Source organism: Hemibagrus wyckioides, linkage group LG04 (genome assembly GCF_019097595.1).
Source record: "Hemibagrus wyckioides isolate EC202008001 linkage group LG04, SWU_Hwy_1.0, whole genome shotgun sequence".
Taxonomy (NCBI): Eukaryota; Metazoa; Chordata; class Actinopteri; order Siluriformes; family Bagridae; genus Hemibagrus; species Hemibagrus wyckioides.
The window spans coordinates 8,030,568-8,051,835 of NC_080713.1; the positions used below are offsets into that span (position 1 = coordinate 8,030,568).

Below are 21,268 nucleotides of genomic sequence, written 5' to 3' on the forward strand. Positions count from 1 at the left end.
CTGGTCGAATCACTTAGCGTGTGCAATTGGAGGGTTGAAACTGTCAGTGAACTCACTGAGGAAAGTGCAGATAGCCAATTTTGCTCTCTTGACTCTCAGTCATGGATGATTGTCCCAGAATATTTTCAATTCATAAAATTAGGATTTTTAATTTCTTACTACTCCTTAACTTTTCTCCCTCGCTTGCATTTTGAATGCTTTCAGAATATTCCAGCACCTCAATGCTGCCTCAAAATTTTTTATTTAAACAAGAAAGTTCCAGAAAATAAATAAATATATTTAGCAAAATAATACATTTAAATTAAAAAAGGAAAATAAAATAATAAAATAAATAAAAAATAAATGAAATAAAATTGAACTTATCACTGATCATCGATCGCACATCCAGCAAACAGAATTATAGGGAGCAAAACATGGTACTCCTTAAAATTTGTCAAGACTAAGATAACAGATAACTGTCTTTGTACTAAAGGTGCTCTCAAGAAAACAGATTCCTTGGGGTTCTATATCGACCCCTGGGGTTCTGCTGAATAGAACATTTTTTCCACAAAACGGTTCTAGCTTGAATCCTTGGAGAGCAATGGACCTTTTATATCAAAACTGCTCTATAAATCTAAGAATGTGTAAGAAATCCGTGCCATTGCTTTTTATTTAATCTCTATGTAGATGAAATAAGAGATGTTTTGAAATGGCATGCTTATGAATAACATATTTTAGACAAGAGCAAATAGTTTATCAAATTTGTGAAAGAATTTAAATTGATTAAGAAATTAAAATGATAGAAAGACTGAAATGAGAGGGAGGAGTTTTTCTGTTATCAATACTGTATGCCATTTTTTGTTAGCTTTTTTTTGTTGAAATAAATTTATATTGTGTCTACTTATAGATAATAATAATAATAATAATAATAATAATAATAATAATAATAATAATAATAATAACAGTAATAATAATAATAATAATAATAAATAGCCCCTAAATTAATCTAAAAAAGAATAATCTAACTTGTATTCAAAGAACTCCATTGGATTGCTTTGGGTAATCAATTCAATATTGTTTTATATAAAGATCCATTTTGGGCTTCCATACACTCTGAAAAATAAATAGCTCTTTTCCAGGGTGTGTAGTTCTATGAAGAACCTTTAAACATGGATGCTTTCAGTGCTCAAATGTTTCTTGTAGTCGAAAATGGTTATTTAGTCTTGATGGCACTAAGAAAAATGGGGTTCTTTTAGAACCATTTACTGAAAGGTTTTTCTATGGTATCATTGCGAAAACTAGATAGATAGATAGATAGATAGATAGATAGATAGATAGATAGATAGATAGATAGATAGATAGATAGATAGATAGATAGATAGATAGATAGATAGATAGATAGATAGATAGATAGATAGATAGATAGATAGATAGATTACCATTTGTTTTAAGACAGTGTGTTTTGGGACTGGGATCCCTCAGAACAAATTGTAGGTATAGTGGAATTAAAAATTGAAAAATAAAAACAATAGTTATAGGAGCAGGCAGGATTGGGATACACCTCTACTTTGCTCTGCCTCCTGAACGTGACTGACTTCCTCTAATGATGCTTATCTTATCTGCTTCCTCTAATGATGCAGGCGATGTCATTCTGAGTGGATCATGGGATTGGGATAGCACTTGGAATTGCTGATGCGTGTAGTATCATAGAATATGTTGAATATTATGATCTATCTATCTATCTATCTATCTATCTATCTATCTATCTATCTATCTATCTATCTATCTATCTATCTATCTATCTATCTATCTATCTATCTATCTATCTATCTATACACTATATTGCCAAAAGTATTCGCTCACCCATCCAAATAATCAGAATCAGGTGTTCCAATCACTTCCATGGCCACAGGTGTATAAAATCAAGCACCTAGGCATGCAGACTGTTTTTACAAACATTTGTGAAAGAATGGGTCGCTCTCAGGAGCTCAGTGAATTCCAGCGTGGAACTGTGATAGGATGCCACCTGTGCAACAAATCCAGTCGTGAAATTTCCTCGCTCCTAAATATTCCACAGTCAACTGTCAGCTGTATTATAAGAACGTGGAAGAGTTTGGGAACAACAGCAACTCAGCCGCGAAGTGGTAGGCCACATAAACTGATGGAGCGGGGTCAGCGGATGCTGAGGCGCATAGTGCGAAGAGGTCGCCAACTTTCTGCAGAGTCAATCGCTACAGACCTCCAAACTTCATGTGGCCTTCAGATTAGCTCAAGAACAGTGCGCAGAGAGCTTCATGGAATGGGTTTCCATGGCCGAGCAGCTGCATCCAAGCCATACATCACCAAGTGCAATGCAAAGCGTCGGATGCAGTGGTGTAAAGCACGCCGCCACTGGACTCTAGAGCAGTGGAGACGCGTTCTCTGGAGTGACGAATCGCGCTTCTCCATCTGGCAATCTGATGGACGAGTCTGGGTTTGGCGGTTGCCAGGAGAACGGTACTTGTCTGACTGCATTGTGCCAAGTGTAAAGTTTGGTGGAGGGGGGATTATGGTGTGGGGTTGTTTTTCAGGAGCTGGGCTTGGCCCCTTAGTTCCAGTGAAAGGAACTCTGAATGCTTCAGCATACCAAGACATTTTGGACAATTCCATGCTCCCAACTTTGTGGGAACAGTTTGGAGCTGGCCCCTTCCTCTTCCAACATGACTGTGCACCAGTGCACAAAGCAAGGTCCGTAAAGACATGGATGACAGAGTCTGGTGTGGATGAACTTGACTGGCCTGCACAGAGTCCTGACCTCAACCCGATAGAACACCTTTGGGATGAATTAGAGCGGAGACTGAGAGCCAACATCAGTGTGTGACCTCACAAATGCGCTTCTGGAAGAATGGTCAAAAATTCCCATAAACACACTCCTAAACCTTGTGGACAGCCTTCCCAGAAGAGTTGAAGCTGTTATAGCTGCAAAGGGTGGACCGACGTCATATTGAACCCTATGGATTAGGAATGGGATGTTACTTAAGTTCATATGCGAGTCAAGGCAGGTGAGCGAATACTTTTGGCAATATAGTGTATAGTGTATATGTGTATATATATATATATATATATATATATATATATATATATATATATATGCCTAGTACTAAGTAAACCATCATGTCTTGACCTCAGCTACCATTTTCTGCATGATGAATTACAGCATGGCCCAAATCTTCGAAGCAGTAAGATTTACTGCTGACTAAGGACCAAACTGGCAGAGAGGGAGAGAGAGAGTGGGCGCTGGAAACGGAGTGTTAAATTTTCAGAAAGGTCAGTGAGGTCAGAGGTGCCATGTGTGACAGCTGCTTTTGTCCGAAGTAGTGGCCAGAGAGAGAGAGAGAGAGAGAGAAGGATGGAGGGGGGGTGTTTGGGGGTAATTTAGTCAATAGTTTCACTAGGTAGGAGTGTAGACATGACATTTAGAAAACAGAATGCTTTGTCTTTTTTGTCCTGTAAACTGTTACAAATTGCTGAAACTGGAGACTCCTTCCATGGTAAATATATGTCTTTTTGCAGACGTTCATTTATAACCTTCGTAATGTATTAGAGTGAATTAAGTCTGGCTTTACTAGATAGTTAGTGTATACTGTGTATTCTGTGTATACTGTATACTACTACGAAGGCTTTACTGTATAGTTTATTAATGTAGTTAAGTAGTTAAGTGCATTACAGCCCAGTTTAAGGGACAAATGTGGCGCCACAATACTTATACTCTCCTGATTAAAGTTTTTAGATGTTGTGCATTGACATAAAGTCAGCAAGTTTTTGCCTAATGTTTTGGCTATGAGAGCGTTTAGTTCTGATATGGTTGTATTTCATCCATGTCTGCTACTTAATTCATCTAGGATAAATTGCTTTACTGGTAAATTGCGCCTAAGATGATGTGTATAGTGGGATTGAGGTTTAAACGTACCATACATGCCAGTACTAGTAACTGGTCCATCAAAAAGTTTTGCCCTAAAAATTTAGAATATCAGGAATAGTAACTATGAAGCTAATACAAGCCATTATATTACAAGACATAAATGGTATATTCAGTTGGAACAAATTTGATGCCTCATTCTCTACATAATTATGTGGTGCCACCCATTAGTGTCCTCTTTCACACACTTTACTGGACATTCCAGTGGCTACCGGCTACATATTATTCAAAACATATGATTCAGTCTTAACAAATATAGGTTTGTGGTGATTATTTTAAAGCGTCCATGTGCAATTTTAATATCTTGACATATCACAAGACCAAAAGGCATGTTTTTAGCTGAAGGATTTCAGTGTGAAATGCCTGATCCTGATTGTAGTGGGTGGGGACTGTTATATTTTTGGGTAGAGTGTTTTCCCACACACATATGCAGAACACATATGCAGTGAGCTCACTGCTGGCCTACGAGTGTTTGTGGGAGTACATGAGGATTTTAAATAGAATCCCCAAGCTTATTCCAGCTCGGTGGACACAGAAAAAAACGTGGGAGTCGTGCGTGTGTGTGTGTGTGTGTGTGTGGTGGACAAGGTTGCTGTTTAAACTGCATCAGATATTGATAGGCTCACACACGCACGGTTCTCTGTAGACTAATATTAGGAAGGTGAAATGTGGTGAAAATTGTAAAAGTGATGAAACGAAGTTAGCACATTCAGCATGTGCTTGTGTGTCGGTATTAATCTGCCTCTATAAATTATTCAGGATCCATTTTGCTCACAGTCAGTGGGCTCTGAGCAGAGCAGCGAGCTGAACAGCTTCCCTGTGTCCTGCCACTCAGTCTACCTGCTTTTATTGGGTTCACTTTAGAGTCAGTCGTGTATGTGTACACGTATTCAGCTCTATAAAGACCAAAAAGGACCAAAGGTCCTTAAAATCATCTGGTCCTCACAAAAATGACAGTAGTTTCTCAGCTTTTATGTCAAGAAGTGCGTGAGGCTGAAAATGTTTCAGAAATATCCAGTGTGTAGCGCAGGCCTGTTCTTCAGTTGCTGGGAAACCTTATACCGTATTGATTAGGCTAATTATGAATGGTGAGCTATTGAAACTAACAATGTTGTATAGGCTAAAACATGTTCAGGTTACTGCTTCAGAATGAAGTGATCACGATTCTGACCTTGAGTTAGTGTGTCAAAGTCTTCACGACATTTGGTCTTTACCTGCCAGCATATGGCAAGATGGCACTCTTTGAACTCTCGCTTATCCACCTTGTGGGAGCTCTTTCAGTTTATAATCCTTACGGGCACAATCTATGACTTTGGCCACGTTTTCTTATCGGTGTGAAGCAGTCTTACAGCTTTCAAGCTCTGAACATGTTTCCTGTGAAAGCTATGGCTACTCAAATAAGTTTAGAATGTAGCACATTAAGTCAGAAATTTTGTCCATCATGGACCATGTTATGATGTAGGGTACTGGGAGGGGTTTCTCAGAGCTCCTTTGAAATTGTTGGGTATGTATGTATGTGCGGGAGGTTTATTGACAATACCACAACACAATCCAAAGCCACAGTTGTTAACATCGACAAAGGTCAAAACACTGTAGGCATGACATTTCGAAAACAAATGCTAGAAACGAAAGAGTAGGCAAGAATCAAGGCGAGGGCTGAAACACTTACTCAGGAAGGAGCAGAACTTACTCAGATGCTCAGGTGTGGAAAGACTTCACAGCAGTTTGATCCGTGCAGGTTTATTATATTCTGGGATAAAGGAAGTAATCAGGAAGTGTCTATTCAAGGAATGTCATGACCTTTGACATGGAGGTATAATGTAAAGTGATGTAAACGTAGACCCTATTTACACCGGGTATTGACATGCATCCTGGGTGATTCACAAGCTCTCAACTGGCGTTATGAATACATCTTCAGTGACCTTTTGTGATTGTTATTGCTAGGTGTGAACGTGGCCTCAAGACGTTTCAAGTGACCAAGTGTAAATTATGTCTATCGGCTTTTAGAGCAATATTTGCAGTCATGGATTGTGCTAGTGAGCAAAGGTGTGAGTTCCCATGCCAAGAGACTCATGGTAGAGATACTGAGAAAAGCCCCTAACCATGAGCTCTATGCTTGAGTTGGAGTTTGTATCATTTGATCCAGTAACAGCACATTCCCACAGCAATGGTATGGCTTGATTCTATCAAACCTCTGCGCATTTGCGTTCATCTTATGCTAACACAAATGCACATGGAGAACATCCTACAGGTAGTTTGAGGTTGGGTGCTCTTCATGGTGTGCTTCATGGTCCAGCTTTCACATTACTAATGGTTCATGCTCTGTTTCAGACTAAACTGCCAGTGTGAAAGCCTCTTAAACCACTTTATATCCACCAGATGATTAAATAAAACATTTTTAATTACAATAATGGTACATAATTAAGTGATTAAATCTTAATACACTGATCAGGAGTTTTCATGGTTCTGACCTTGCGTCAAAGTCATTCTTGTATCTTCACAACATTTGGTCTTTACCTGCAAGCATATGGCAAGATGACGCTCTTGTGGGAGCTCTTTTCAGTTTCTAATCCTTACGGGCACAATCAATGACTTTGGTCACGTTTCCTTATCGGTGTGGAGCAGTGTTACAGCTTTAAAGCTCTAAACACGCTGCTTGTGGTTTGAATGGAGGAGAACAGCGAGGGAGGGCTCCATTAGAAGAGTGTTAAAACTCAATAATCTCCGTATCTGAGTGGCCCATGCCCACCGGCTACACACACCCAAGCAGCGTAATTAACTCTAAACAGCCCTTATGACTGCATAGATCTCTTTAAATGAAGGAGGTAATGGCAATTGGGTGCTGATCTAATTTAGCCACTGGGAGCTGGTCAAGCAGCATTTGGAGGAAGGAGGAAGAACTGAGCGAAAGGCATAAATAGAAAATGTGGGTTTTTAAATAAATAAAAAAAAAACTGGAAGCTGTTGTGCTCGAAAACTAAGATATATACGCTAACCTCCTTGTAATATTTCCACTTAGAATGACAATAAAACCAATAAAAAATTTCATTTTCCTTAGTAGAGCGGAGTTAAATAGGGACAGAGTGGAACAGAGAATCTGTAATTAAGTGCTACTGAACACAAACATATTTCGTTGGGCCTTGACACATCTGCTGAGATTGCATTTCCTGGCCTTTGTTGTAAAAAAAAAAAAAAAACCCTTCAATATAACACCTACTCACTGAGATGTTACCTGTTTTACGCTGACATGATGCTGGTGCTGATTCAGAGAACCAGTGAATGTTTTCTGCATTTTCACCTGTTTTAATAGAAATCCGTTGGAGTTTCCTAATGCTCAGTCTAACAATGAGAACAATCCTGGATTCTTCTAGAAGCTTCATCGTGGTGTCCGTCTTTACAACTCCATGAAAGCATGCTCAGCATTTGCGGATGTCTAAAGGCCCCCAGTAGTTGCGTTTTAAAACAGAGAGTCTCGTTTATATCGCAGTCGTCTACACTTTGAGGATTGTATGGGGTTTCCTGGTCTATAGAGTTCCTACAGGTTTATTTAAAATATAATGGCTCCATATGCACAGACAGCTGTTGTGTGCACTAATCACTGACAACATAGCACGTTTAATTCAAAGCTGTTTTCCTTCGCTCTCTCAGCGTAGCACTTTGTTATTAGCGCCGATGCTGTGGGCAGATGTAAAGATCTAATGAGGCATGAAAAGATGGTTATGTTCATTAACCTGGGGGTCGTTCCTGAAAAGAGCACAGCCCATTACCTAATGACACCGCTGTTGTTCAGCTTGCTGGAGTGTGTGTGTGTGTGTGTGTGTCCTTCTATCTGGTGAGTGAAGCAATGCCCTCGTGGAACAGCTGCAAATAGCACGGTCTAATTCGGGGGAAAATCGCAAGGCAAGTTCACTCCACAGTTGTAATTTGCTGGCATACGTATTCGCACACTCCCACGCACACACGTTTCAAACATGCGCTAGATCTGGTGTGGGAGGAGGGTGTGAAACAGCTCATGTGGAAAAGGAAGTAGTTATGGAGAGACAGAAGCTGTGTTTGTCTTTTCTGTATTGTGTGTTTTATACTATCTATCTATCTATCTATCTATCTATCTGTCTGTCTGTCTGTCTGTCTGTCTGTCTGTCTGTCTGTCTGTCTATCTATCTATCTATCTATCTATCTATTAGTGACGCTGACCATGTTTCTTAATGCCAGACTGGTTTGATGCTGATCTTGTATGTTCTTCGTGCACAACACTCTCTGGAGTTTATAGAAAATGGAAGAATGGTGCAAAAAAACCAAAAACATCCATCAGTCCTGCGTGTGAAATTGCATGGATGGAAGTGTTGATGAATGAGAGATGTCAGAGAAGAATCTACAGACAGCTTTTATCTGATATGAGGGCTATGTTTTCACAAATAACCAATCTTTACAGCAGAGTCGAGCTGAAAAGCATCTCAGAAGGAACAGCAGGTTGAACTTGTTTCAGCCAAGAACAGGAATCTAGGCAACTACTGTCCAGTCCATGCCAGCTAATTCAATTCAGTTTATTTGTATAGTGCTTTTAACAATGGACATTGTCTACAAAAATTATAAAGTTTAAAAATTAATTGACTCTAACATTTATACCTAATGAGCAAGCCCTAGGCGGTAGGAAAAAGGCAAGGAAAAACTCCCTGAGATGTTACGAAGAAGAAACCAGAAGGGAACTCATTCTCATTTGGATGTCACTGGACAGTAAATGATGTAAATGTAAATAATGTCCTTTCTTCAACGAATCAAAATCGAAAAACTGATGTGTGTGGTGCCGCAGCCGGTGGGATTCAGAGCTAGTTGCACAAAATATAGCTACAGTATTGAGGTGTGTTGCATCACGGCTTAAATATACACACCAAATAAATGTTTTTATTCCTTTCCTGGGTGTTGAATGACAGAATGTTAAATGCAAAGGCCTAAAACAAAATAAAAAACGAAAAGCCTGGATGGATAATTCTCGGCCCGGGTGCCAGACCCTGAGCTGATGATCTGAAAATCCATTACGACTGAAGTGACAGATTTCTGATATACCTGCAAAAAGCACCTTTGCATCTTTTTTGACTTAGTCATCAAAATCAGCCTTTACTTTTAACTAAATCAGAGTAGCTTAGAATGCCATGACAGAAAGAAAGGAGTTAAAAAGGCTTTCTTTTAACGGGAGCAATTTTTCAGCAGTGCGGGTTAATTGTCAAGGGATTTCCTCCATTGATCAGGTCGATCAGCCATGGCGGGTCACTAACCATCTGGGTTTAAGTGAATTATTGATTGATAAATTCAAAGAGAGACTGATTCATGATTTGAGACCAGACCTTGTAAAAAATGAATTATCTCTGTGCACAAGCCCCACATAAGGCAGAGTAAATAGAACAAAGGGGCTCCCTCTCTTTCCACCCATAACACCTTTAGGGCAGTAGACAAGCCGGTCCCTCTTTTCTCCTCGGCTTCTGATGCCGTTCCATCACTCTGGCCCTGTAATCACACTTGATTGAGCTGTTTGTGCTCAAACAGGGGCGTTTGCTGAGCAATTAAGGGCAGAGTAGGAGATAAAATAACACAACCCCCCTGCGGACTCCCTGTCGTCTATGGGAATATATCGCCTTCCTCCCCCAGCTGAGAACAGATCTGCGCTTTCCTCCTACTGAGACACAGTTCATCTTGTTCTTTCCGGCAACACAGTCAGATGTAATCAGAAGTTTTATTATTTTTTTTTTTTGCGAAGAAATACGCTTAAGCGCAGCTTTTATATAACAATCCTAGCTAGTGGGTGGATTGGAACAGTCACAGCGTTCACTTCAGTGCTTCATGTGAGGAATTTCTGGCGGTAAAAACTACAGGATTTGCTGGTATGCGACTCATATGTCGTGTTATTTAGTTCTGAGTTGAAAAAAAAAACGAAGCAGAAAAAATCAGATTAACTCCGATTTAAGGACTAAAACAGATTAGTGTTTTATTACAACACAATGCAGAGGATTTGTAGTTAGCTACAAGGTGGGGGGGGGGGGGGCTACAATGCCACCCTCTGTAAATGTATTTATTTACTGCTCCAAATATTTGGCCATGGAATAAACTGGAAGCTGTTTTTTTTCCAATGAAATATGAATCCTAACAAAAATACTGGGGTTATTATTTTTGTTTTTGTTTTCTACATGTGCGATATTTTCTAGCGAATTTATCTGCTCTCTATGAAACTCACTGGCAAGCGTTATCAAATAACAATCCAAATAGTCTGCCTCTAGATCTGTATACATTTCTGCATTTCTAACACGTTGCCAGTTCAATCGGAATAAAGTATGCATATCTGGTTACATCTTTACCAACTACCACAAAATGGGAAATGGGAATGGGAAAAATTTGGTCTTCCACCAAACCGTTCTCTCTCCCAACACAATATCATATGAAAGCTACCATCCAGAGAGGTTGAAGGTTAACATCGTCTTCTCCGGAGACATGAAGCTAGCCAGAAGAACCGTCTGCCCTCTTCCACATACATGACATACATCTCTGTGACTGACAGAGAGAATGACTTGTATCTTGCATTCTTGTTTTTGTTCATTGAAGCATTGTGCTCATTTCCTGTGACGTGTTTACAGAAGTAGTTCATGGCCGGTGGTTCATTCTCAGACTTCAACAAGACTCCATGGTAAAACTAAAATGAATCTCCTGGTTATGTAGTTACACTTTTGACCATATAGTACACAGTTACAGAAGTGAAATGATTTGTAATCACACACTCTGGTGTCATTCTTATGAAGACGAAGTTTTCCCTCACTGTCGTCACCTCTGGCTTGTTTTTTAGCGATAAATTATAATTCTAATTAAAATTTGTACTGATATTTAAATATAATGACCAGAAATAAAATTGAATTGAGTTGAACCAGCGCATCTACCTACGCTTTAGACCTACGCTTTCTATGTCATCTGTGCTACACTACTTATGATAAACAGGATCAGTACAGGATTTCACACTAGCTAATATATTCAATGTTATACTGTATGTTGTGTTGCAAGCTTGTATCTTGTGCGATTTGTATGAACTAAATCAATAAAAATAAGGTAAACCTTGATTGTTTGTTTTGTTGTTACCATAGTAACTTAGTCAGCCTTTACTGTGTATTTAGTCTGATCCTGTTCTCTAAGTAATCAATAGCAAGCAGGTTATAATGCATAGAAACATGGCAAGCCAACTGGAAATGCTGTATGGTATTGATGTTTTTTTCCACTTGTCCAATGAGAGACAGAGAGAGAGAGAGAGAGAGAGAGAGAGAGAGATAGATAGATAGATAGATAGATAGATAGATAGATAGATAGATAGATAGATAGATAGATAGATAGATCAGTAGTCCAACACCCTAACCACTGAGCTGCCACATCCCTTAACATTATGTGTATTATGTATAATGTATAATGAGATAATGTACAGTATATGTACAGACAGTATACATACAGTATTTAAAGAGATAAACTAGGGTAAGCAGTGAATTACACAGTTATAAACAATTACATTAATTTAATATAGTAGCTACGGCCAATCAGTAATTTGATTGAATATATAGACGAATTCTGAGACTCAAACCAGTGAGAAAGTGTGATGCACTGAGCACCAGCCTTCCCTCATGCACTGTGTAGTCTGTTTGAATTTGCCCCCTGGCGTATCCCCCCTCTCAGTGTGATTATTTTAGGCAGGTGAGCAAACTCCGGTGTGGTTCAGTTTGATTCGAAGTGATTCAAAAACTGCAGGAAGTGACTCAAATATGATATATTTTGGGTTGCATGTTGCTTTTTAGATATTTTTGCAGCTCTGAGCTGCTACACTGAACTGTGAGGAGCAAACACATTCAAAAGGGAAGCAGTAGATACTTGCCCGTCAGGGGCAAAAACAAGATCAAGGAGGTGGTTTGGACAAAGCAAGGCTCAGCCATTGCATTCGGGCTGTGCTGACCTTTGCGAGTTCCCCAGATGCGGGAATCTTGACTGCATAGTTTCTGATAGTGGGGACTACGTTCACGCTGTCCCCTTTCTCATTTAGGGTGGTGGTAACTCAAGAGGTTAAGGATCTGGGTTGTTGATTGGGGTTCAAGCCCCAGCACTGTCAGGCTGCCACCGTTGGGCCCTTGTTCGAGGCCCTCAGCTCCCCCTGCTCCAGGTGTGCTGCATCATGGCTGACCCTGTGCTCTGACCTCAACCCTCAAAGAATGGGATATGTGAAAAAGTTCACTACTTTATGGTGTTGGACTACTAATCAAGTCAATGATGAACTCCGAAACTACACTGACCTGTTAGTTCCTCAAGAGCTCTTGGTTGCACAGTTCTTAGTTACAATAAACAGTTGAAGAAAGAACATTATTTACATACATGGTTCATCTTAAGGTTTCTTCCTTCTTCTGCCTCAGGTTTGCTCATTAGGCATAAATGTTAAGGATAAATAGCAACTTCATATGTTTTTCTGCTTCTATACTTCTGTAAAGCTGCTTTGAGACCATTGTTTATGTCCATTGTTAAAAGCGCTATACAAATAAATTAAGTTGAAATGAATTAATCAGAAGGTTGTGAGAGCAAATCCCAGGATCACCAGGCTACCCTTGCTGGGTCGTTCTGGATGTCTGTCTGCCAAAAACTGTAAAAGTAAACTCCACCAAGGGACAGAGATGCAAAAAATATATGTTCTGTCTATTTGAATAATGGCTAGAATTCCCCAAATCTCTTTAATTAGGTATTTCCACTGTATTTAAACAAATTTGTATTGTCTGTGACTTTCCCTTGCTGTATTTCCAGCCAATAATTAAGAGTTTTATGATTATGTTTTGAGATATACATGATTCTCGACTTTTTTGCTGTGTTTAATTATCTGACTGAATCACAAACAAACCATACATATGGGTTTTGCTCTGATTTGGGACTAATAGGTGTGAAAGTGTTACTGCAATTTTTTAAGCTCTAGTTTAAAGCAAGTAAAGTTCATCTTCATGCTTTTTCATATTAGGGCACATATGAAATACAATAAAAGCGTCTGATATTCTGTATTTTGTACGAGTATTTCGGACAGTAATTCCCATGGATTTTTGATAGCTTATTCACGTAAACCACGTAGCTGGACGTCTTGCCATTTCTGAGGACGTGTCTGTTTTGCGTGACTGCACATACATTTCTGTGAAGCGAAAAGTCTCCCTTGGCTTAACCGCGTATTAATTCTACACAGCTTCGGTAAAAAAAAACGGGACAGATCCGCTGGAGTGTCTCGACAGATGTTACGAACAGGTGGAAGTTTTCTTTGCATAATATTTCTTTTTCCACTCTTCTAGGTTTGAAATACTCAAGGGGAGGATTCTGTTCCTAAACTTTCACTTGGGAGAAGAAGACTTCTGGTAAGGCTTAAAGGATGCAGCTGCAAAAACTGGTATACTTCGTAAAAGCTAATGATTGCATGCGCTAGCACAAAATATTATCCATCACTCATGATGTTTTTGGGTTTTTTTTTTTTTTTTTCAAAAATCTGATGAACTTTCAGTAGTAAACAAGCAACAGCCTGAAATTTGTAACCAGATGCTATCTATAAAGGGATGCATTAGCTGCATTCATAAAATATTGATTATCACACATTGTTTTGTTTTGTTTTTTTTTTAAATCCATGGTAATGGCTTTGGGTTTGTTTCCATTAAACCCTTCAGAGTCCACATTTCGCCTCTTTGCTCAGACGCTTTTATCATGCTCAGATTGGAATTCATGCTACATTTGCTTCGAGCTGCTTACAGTTTTCCTCTCGGCAGCGTACGATCTTGTAGAAGAGGATGAGTGGGTTTGATATATTTAGAGAAATCTGTCAAATACAAATACTGTAATGACATAATGACTCGTTCATTTCCTCAAAAGGAAGGAACATCCTTATGCTTTATGTATAGTTTAATGGCACATTTTACATATTTATTGTCGTGCCTAGGTTAAATCTTTAACATTTAGCTTATTGGGAGTTAATGCTGCAGTCAAAAGCAGGCACAGATCAGTGTACAGCTTGTACCTGGTATTTAAGTTTTTAGCTTTAATGTGCTGATAGCTTTAGGTTTAGGTGGTAATGGTGTGTTGCTGATAGATGCTAAAAAAGCTGCCTGGAATCCAGCAAACAGGACATTCACTAACATATCTAAGAAGGTTACCTAGTGCCGAGACTGAAGTGAGAAAAAAAAAAAGATATTTAATTTAAAATAACAATTAACCTCTGGTAATTGTGTTCCTCTGGTCATTTTTTTCATTTATGTGAACTTAACCCCTGTGAACTTCAAGAACCTAAGATAAGCAGTCAAAAGAAAGCAGGAATACCTTTTAACCAAGTCACTGCCAAGCATTACATATTGTTCACTCTCGACTCACATTATTTTCTTAATAATTTACTGGTCACAGTTGAAAAGAAAACAAACAAGACATATAGCGAGCTACAAAATCCACTGTGACGCCTGCTTTAAACATTAGTGAACATAATGGTTTACTCAGCTAGACAGAAAAGAAATTGGCTAAACATTAAATTAACATTAAAAGGAGATTATAGAAATTGTCTGAAAACCGTCTCTACTAAATATGTTATGAATGTTATGCAAAAAACGATCGCAAACTAGGACGAACTCTTAGGGCTGAAGATAATATTTAGTCAAAGCATAATGATTTGTAATATTTTATTATATCTGAGAAATTATTAATCTTTTTATTGTTACTACTACTACTACTACTACTAATAATAATGATAATAAAAATATTATTATTTTTATTATTAATTGTTATTATTAGACATGTAGATTTTTTGTCCAATTTAAGTGTTGGAATAGTGAATATTAGGTATTGATATTTACTATATTCAGAAATCAATGTTCATTAGCTAAACAGGAACCTAACTTAAGTCACATTAATTTTTATTTTTAACGCTTGCACAATGACAGGACAGTGTGGTCTTTATGGTGTTTTCCAGAGTTTGTGTGCTTAAGGATGGATTAGTTGGTGGTACCGTTTTGCAGACATGTTATAATGTAGGTAATTATGCTGGCTGGTGTTTGTTGTGGTCAGTATTAGCCTGTAACCCCTGGCTAGCCTTTGGCTCCAGAGAGGCTGATCGAGGACAAAAGGTTTTTAGGGAGGTGACAGAGGTATGGCTAGAGCTGTCGGGAGGTGTAAGGGGAGGTCAAGCACACAAAAGTGGGCCGGAGCGCTGAGACTAATGTGTAATGCACTCAGGAGGTAGTAGTGTGACCCCCACCGCCTCTGATCTGGGACTTGCTCAGTTTCCTGACGCGCCCACAGAGATTAGTCTGTATGTGGGGGAGAGAGAGTGTGAAGTGCTGAACGCGCACTTCACAGGACAGACTTGAACGAACTTAACACTTGTTTTCACACACCAAATCTCAAAACAGAATGTGGGATAAATACAGCGGCCATGGTCTAATGATTACTTATATTTACATCACATTACATTATATTTATACCACAGCGCTGTTGAATGCTGGAATCTGATTGGACAGAAGGTGTTTATTCGTTTTCTGTCCTGGGTATAGCTTTAACTAGAAAGTTTTCTGATGCTGGAAAGTCTACAGGAAGGAGGGCTTCACTGTTTGTGGGTTCTATGTAACATGTAATGCATTTTTGTCGCATTAATTTGAAGAAACAGAAAAAAAACAGGGGAATGCCAAGTCAAGCTTTGTTCTCAACTATATAAAACCAATGCAGGACACAATGAAATAAAACAGGACCCTGGTGCTACATAAAACGCAAAACTAAATACAACAAGAGAGAATTAAGAATTAAGTACTAACACAGTTCTGCATGAAGTGCAAGAGAGTGTAAGAGTATATGATTAGATAGAGTGATGAGTGTATTATATGATGAGTGAATTATAGCTGTTAGGACACAACTAATTACATGAACTGACTTGTTTCTTGGACATTTTTAACACTGGATGTGTTTAACAAATAACAAAAGTTAGTGTCGGCAAAAGTTATTGCTTTGGTGTAAGAGGAATGAAACACTTTATGGCATGTGCTGTTATAGGAAAATAATATTTTGCATAATAATAACATTTTAATATACTTTGCATCACATCACATCACTACTTGATTAATTTGCTTTAACAGTGAGGCTCATTGTGTATTATTACTTACTTAAAAGGCACAATATTATTATCATGGACACCCTAGTGAGAGAAGCTAGTGAGAGACTAGGGAAAGAAAAGTCACATAAAATGATATGCCTGATGTAATTTCATATGATAACATTAAAATGCATGATCTTGCCAAGGGTCCTGTAGATTAAAATGCCACCCTACAGGTACCTGGGGCGCTTGGTCGCTTAGTAGTTAACGGGGTTGACTCGCACCTCAGGGGATGGGGTCAGATTCCCGCCTCCATCTGTGTGCAGGTACTTTGGTTTCCTCCCCCAGTCTAAAGACATGCTGATATTGTAGGCTAATCTAAATTCTCCATAGTATGTGTGATATTGTCCTGGGTTGGCAGCCACTGGCAGTCCAGGGTGTCTCCTTCTTTGTGCCCTGAGTCCTCTGGGATAGACTTCAGGCTCCCTGTGACTTTGTGTAGGATAAACAGTACAGAAAGTGTGTATATGTATTTATAGATGTGCCGTAGGTGGGCCCATTAGTTGTTATCTCCTGTTAGCTGGCTCATCATCTCTGTGGGCCAGATGTATGCCTCAGTAGGTACAGTGCAAAACAAAGCATGACACAGCCGCAAAGCGTGCTCCCAGTGTGTCTGAAATCAACAATCAATTGACTGTATACTATCCTGCAAACAGCGCCTGGTGACCATCCATGAAATGCTGTGCGCGAGACGTAAATTGCAGATTTAGAGTGTGGAGTTGGTCAACCACAGAGCTGTCGAAAAGCTCAGGACTAAAGAGAAGAGGAAATGTGAGTACATTAATAAAGATAATGTTAATTAATCAATGTTAGTTAATTCATAATGAAGTTCTTTAATTAAACAAAGACTCGCATCACAACAAGTAAACAGTGTGGACGGTGTTAATTACAACAGATAGCATATGCAATTTGCTAATTTGCTTAATTGTTGTTGTGCATACAAAAGTTTCACTTTATATAATGAAATAAAAATGTCATTAATTTTTCTTGTGGTCCACCTTTTGAAAACTGTTCAATATCTTTTAGATTTATAGATTCGAGGGCATGTTGGTGTTCCTGATGAATGTGCTATTATCAGGGTTGCCAAATCTGCATGACAGAAACAACCCCGGTATTGAAAAATCCCATTTTCTGGTCTCATATTATTATAAACTGTATATCAGAAAATAAAAACAAGCCATGCTGGCAGTTTAAAAGCAGATTTTGCTATTAAACAACACACCTGGTAACTCTGGCTTAAGCAATACACATGGAGCTAATTTACACCTGGCAAAACTACCTGCTGATAATTTCCTAGTATTCAGAACAATGAATGGAACAGGCACTGATTTTCACTCTGCACTCCTTTTTGTGTGTATTTTAAACATATATTTTGTGATTAACACGCAGAGGTACAGATATACTGAATAAAAAGATATTTTGTGCAGAATCTGGCCTGATTATTCCTGAAAACAGGCACAAACAGACCATGTAACTATGAGGAATCTCAAAATCCCTCTAATCCAAATCTCTGATCCTCCTGCTTGGTGGCAGTAGGAATTAGCAGAAGGCTGTGTGGCTAATACTAAAATACCAAAACTTTCAGCAGCTACACGCTCAAAATAAATAGACAACGCAAATTAAAAAATGCGTCTAATTCATGGACACAAGTAGTAGGTGTGGACACCTGAACATCACTCCCATGTGTTAAAATATCTCACATGGCTGTACATGTTACATATTTTTGGCTATATAATGTATTTTAGACAGATTGGATCATTAAATCATCAACTCCTTTTCTATTTAATTTAACAGAAGTGTTTCTGGACAGTGTGTTTTTATTCCTGTGTCCAATGGTGCTAGTAAAATCTTTTTTCCTCACAACACTAAGGTGAATTAGTCACATATTCTCCCATCAATCATTTATTATTTATACAACAAAACCACTGGTAACATGCAAGGTAGTCTCTCTATTTAAGAATATAACAAATATTCTTTGATAAGACCTTGAAAAACACATGAATTACAAATTAAACATTATTATAACTAATTCGATCATTTTCTATAACCTTACTGTCCTTTTTGCTACCTTTAAAAAAAAGAGGTTAAAAATATTCATGATGAAACTTATTTTCAGTTTTAAAATATGTATTTTCATATGTTTCTTGAAATGTAATGTTAAAGTTCCACATTTGATATATATTGCTTGTATTCTACAGCTGTATTTTTTTTTAATTAAATGAATTAATTGAGATTTTAATTCCAACTAATTAGACAATGTTTAAAAACATTTATAGTTAAATATCAGTATTTAATATTAATATTTTAATTAAAAATATTATAATGACTATTTTAGCAGCTCTAATATGTCTAAATATTGTAAAATAATTGTTGTCTTGATGATATTGGTTATATATGTATTGGTGTTGTGTATATAGTGAATGATTTGACTTTGGAAGTAAAACATGGTTTCAACACCATTACTAAAATGTGTTACTATCATTTTGTCACATCCAGTAATCTCTAATCCAACACATGAAGGTCTTTGGTGATCTTGGTGACAGTTAGGATTAAAGGCCAGGAAGAAGGGAGCAACTCAAATAAGTCAGTATAGAGAGCAGAATACTGGTGGCCAGGGGCAGCAATATGAGCCTTGGGCCCCTGACAGGTTAATGCCCTGGGCCCTCCTTTATGGACTGTTTTCATTCTTTTGTCTAATTATCATTGTCAGTTCCTTTCATCGGAGAGCCTAGAAAATCCCACACCTCTTTATGGCACCCATGATGGTGTCTAGTGTAGAGCCACTGGAGATTTGTTTGTGTTTGAAGCACTATGAAAAGCAGGTGACGTTATTCATGGGCTGGTAGCGAAAAGCTTTCTGTTCACTCGAGTGATGTACTTCGGCACTGCACACTCCCACTCTTCTGACTAAGCTTTTGGAAATACTTCCTCTTCCATCTGCTCTGATGTGGCTGTAGGACTCCATAAATATATAATAGCACACTGCCAGCTTCTCTCTACATTCTTTTTTTTCTGTTTTAAATGAAATAAACTCTGCCCTGATTTTCTCAAATCCACTATAAATTTAGGTCACGTCTTTGTACGACTAACCTTAGGATATAGAGATCTGTACTGTTACCCTGCAGGAGATGATCGGATATACACTTCAGAATAAAGTCTTTTAAACCACCACAAAATGTTCATATTGAAAAGGATCAGGTAATGAGGTATCTGGAAACATTGATACTGTTAAAAAAACAACAAAAACCAAATAGTGTGCCAACAGCGAGTGTTGGAGACGCTGGCCTACTTTTGCCTTTATGCAGCAAGGGTGGGGAGAAGCCTGCTGGCTAATGATAGATGAGTATATTGATGGGCCATGAATGAGGAAGAGTTGAGTTTTCTTTTTTTGAGTTGAGGTGTCTCATGGGATATTCAAAAAGAATTCCATGTTAAATGATGCTACTGGAAGGTAAGAATGAGCTTATAGATCATTGGGAAATTCGAATACAGTGGAATGCCCTTGCTTATGAATTTTCGCCTTAATAAATTTTGGAAGAAATTTGCATCGGCATACAAAGAATTTCCGCCATTTTTCGCTAAGTTGCCGGGAGCCGTTCAAGACTTGTTTGCATCAGTGGAAAGCCAAGTGAAGCGAGTTTACAAATTTTTCCAGTCAGTGTAAGAGTCAACCCACGATACCAACGTTGCCTTTGGCATGTGTTTAAAAGCTCCATGATTTTTTTGCAGGTTTTTTTGTTGACAGGTTGGTGGTGTGGGTGGTCTGTTCTATTTTTACCACAAGCTTGGTGGCATGACTTTCTGTGAGGACCCTTGACATGGAACGCTTGCAAAAAAATGATTATAATGTAGGACATTGGTAATATTGGTAATATTTTTGGGTGGCTGGAATGGCAATAGTATTGGAATACAATTTTCGCCTTAAAAACCCGCCTCTAGAACGAATTAAATTCGTATGCCGAGGTTCCACTGTATCTGTGTGTGGGGATTGTGAGTATAACATTATAAGACAGAATGTGTGTTATAAGTATGACTGAGCTTATAGGTTGAACAGGATAGCAATGCTTCTATGGGGTTTTAATCACCATTTTCAAACTATCTGATCCATATACTCTTCTTAATCAAATCAGAGATCTGGACTGTCCCGTAAGTGCTGTGGCACATAATACTTTACATGTATTTGGCAAATATATTAGGTATACATTGAAAACATTTAATTTGGGTAAACATTATGACTGCTGGCCACTGGTATGTAGGCTAATAACTGATCAGTAATTCTGTCTATGTAGTTTTAATGATTTAGCTGTTGCTCATTTGTCTGCAGTAAGAACTTTACCCTCCTTACCATGGTCATGAGGATATACCATGACCATAGTAAAGGCAGAAATATATCTTGGATAGGACAACATTCCATCATAATGCACCACTCTAAAGAATAAGGGAAGATAAGGGAAACTGGAGAACATGAAGGAAAATCCCACGTGAATACATGAAGAATGTGCAACACACTTACATAGATAGTAACTGACAGCTGGAACCCTGGAGCCTGTGAGGTACCAACACTACCCATTGCAGATATCATGCTGCCCTTTAGTGGTGTAGCACTTACATTAATTGCAATGCTAATGAATACAATGACATTTTTCTTCACACGCAGGTAAAAGGGTTGAGAAAAAAACGGTAAAGGTCATTTATTTTCTGACCATTTTCTAGTTTGTTTGCTATAGGGAAGGGTGTGTCAGCTGGAAGTGTGCCTTTTATGTAGGTCGTAAAGGGTTTAACCTCAATCTTAGTTGATATGTTCTCCTCCTCTTTTGAGTGTGTGTGAATTTCTTAAGTAGCTCTCGTGGGACCCATAAGCTTGCCACAGGAAATGTAAGAACAAAAGACTGACGCCTACTCAGTAGAGTTTAACGACATTGGTATTGTGGTGAAGAGTTGCAGATGTTCCTGCTATCAGAGAAACATATCCAGTAATCTTCAGTGGCTTCCAAGCTGAGGGTTCAGAAGTACAGTATGTTCACATTGATAAAGCCACATTGTTTTATTGGTTTTTCTGTATTTTTTTGAGGAGCATAGGATTGACAACATGTCAGCAAGGACTGCAAGTGTGGTCACGCCAAGGGTAAAGTTCTGTAGGAGTTCAGATCTTGTTGGGCCTTGAAATGAGACTC

At 38.4% G+C, this 21,268-nt stretch overlaps 1 protein-coding gene and 1 non-coding gene across 4 annotated transcripts in view; both read left to right on the forward strand.

Annotated features, from left to right (window-relative positions):
• The window catches only part of large2 (LARGE xylosyl- and glucuronyltransferase 2), an 84,045-nt gene that overhangs the window by 11,786 nt on the left and 50,991 nt on the right, over positions 1-21,268 (forward strand). For 2 of the 3 annotated variants that reach the window (XM_058387412.1, XM_058387410.1), the window contains one exon: positions 13,270-13,332. The exons of the other annotated variant lie outside the window; for it this stretch is intronic. The gene's annotated coding sequence lies outside the window, so the exon portion shown is untranslated. The remainder of the gene's footprint in view (positions 1-13,269; positions 13,333-21,268) is intronic. 3 annotated transcript variants of the gene reach the window in all.
• On the forward strand, positions 11,824-11,986 carry LOC131352465 (U1 spliceosomal RNA). The gene has a single exon (XR_009204523.1). It is a non-coding gene; the product is annotated as a U1 spliceosomal RNA (small nuclear RNA).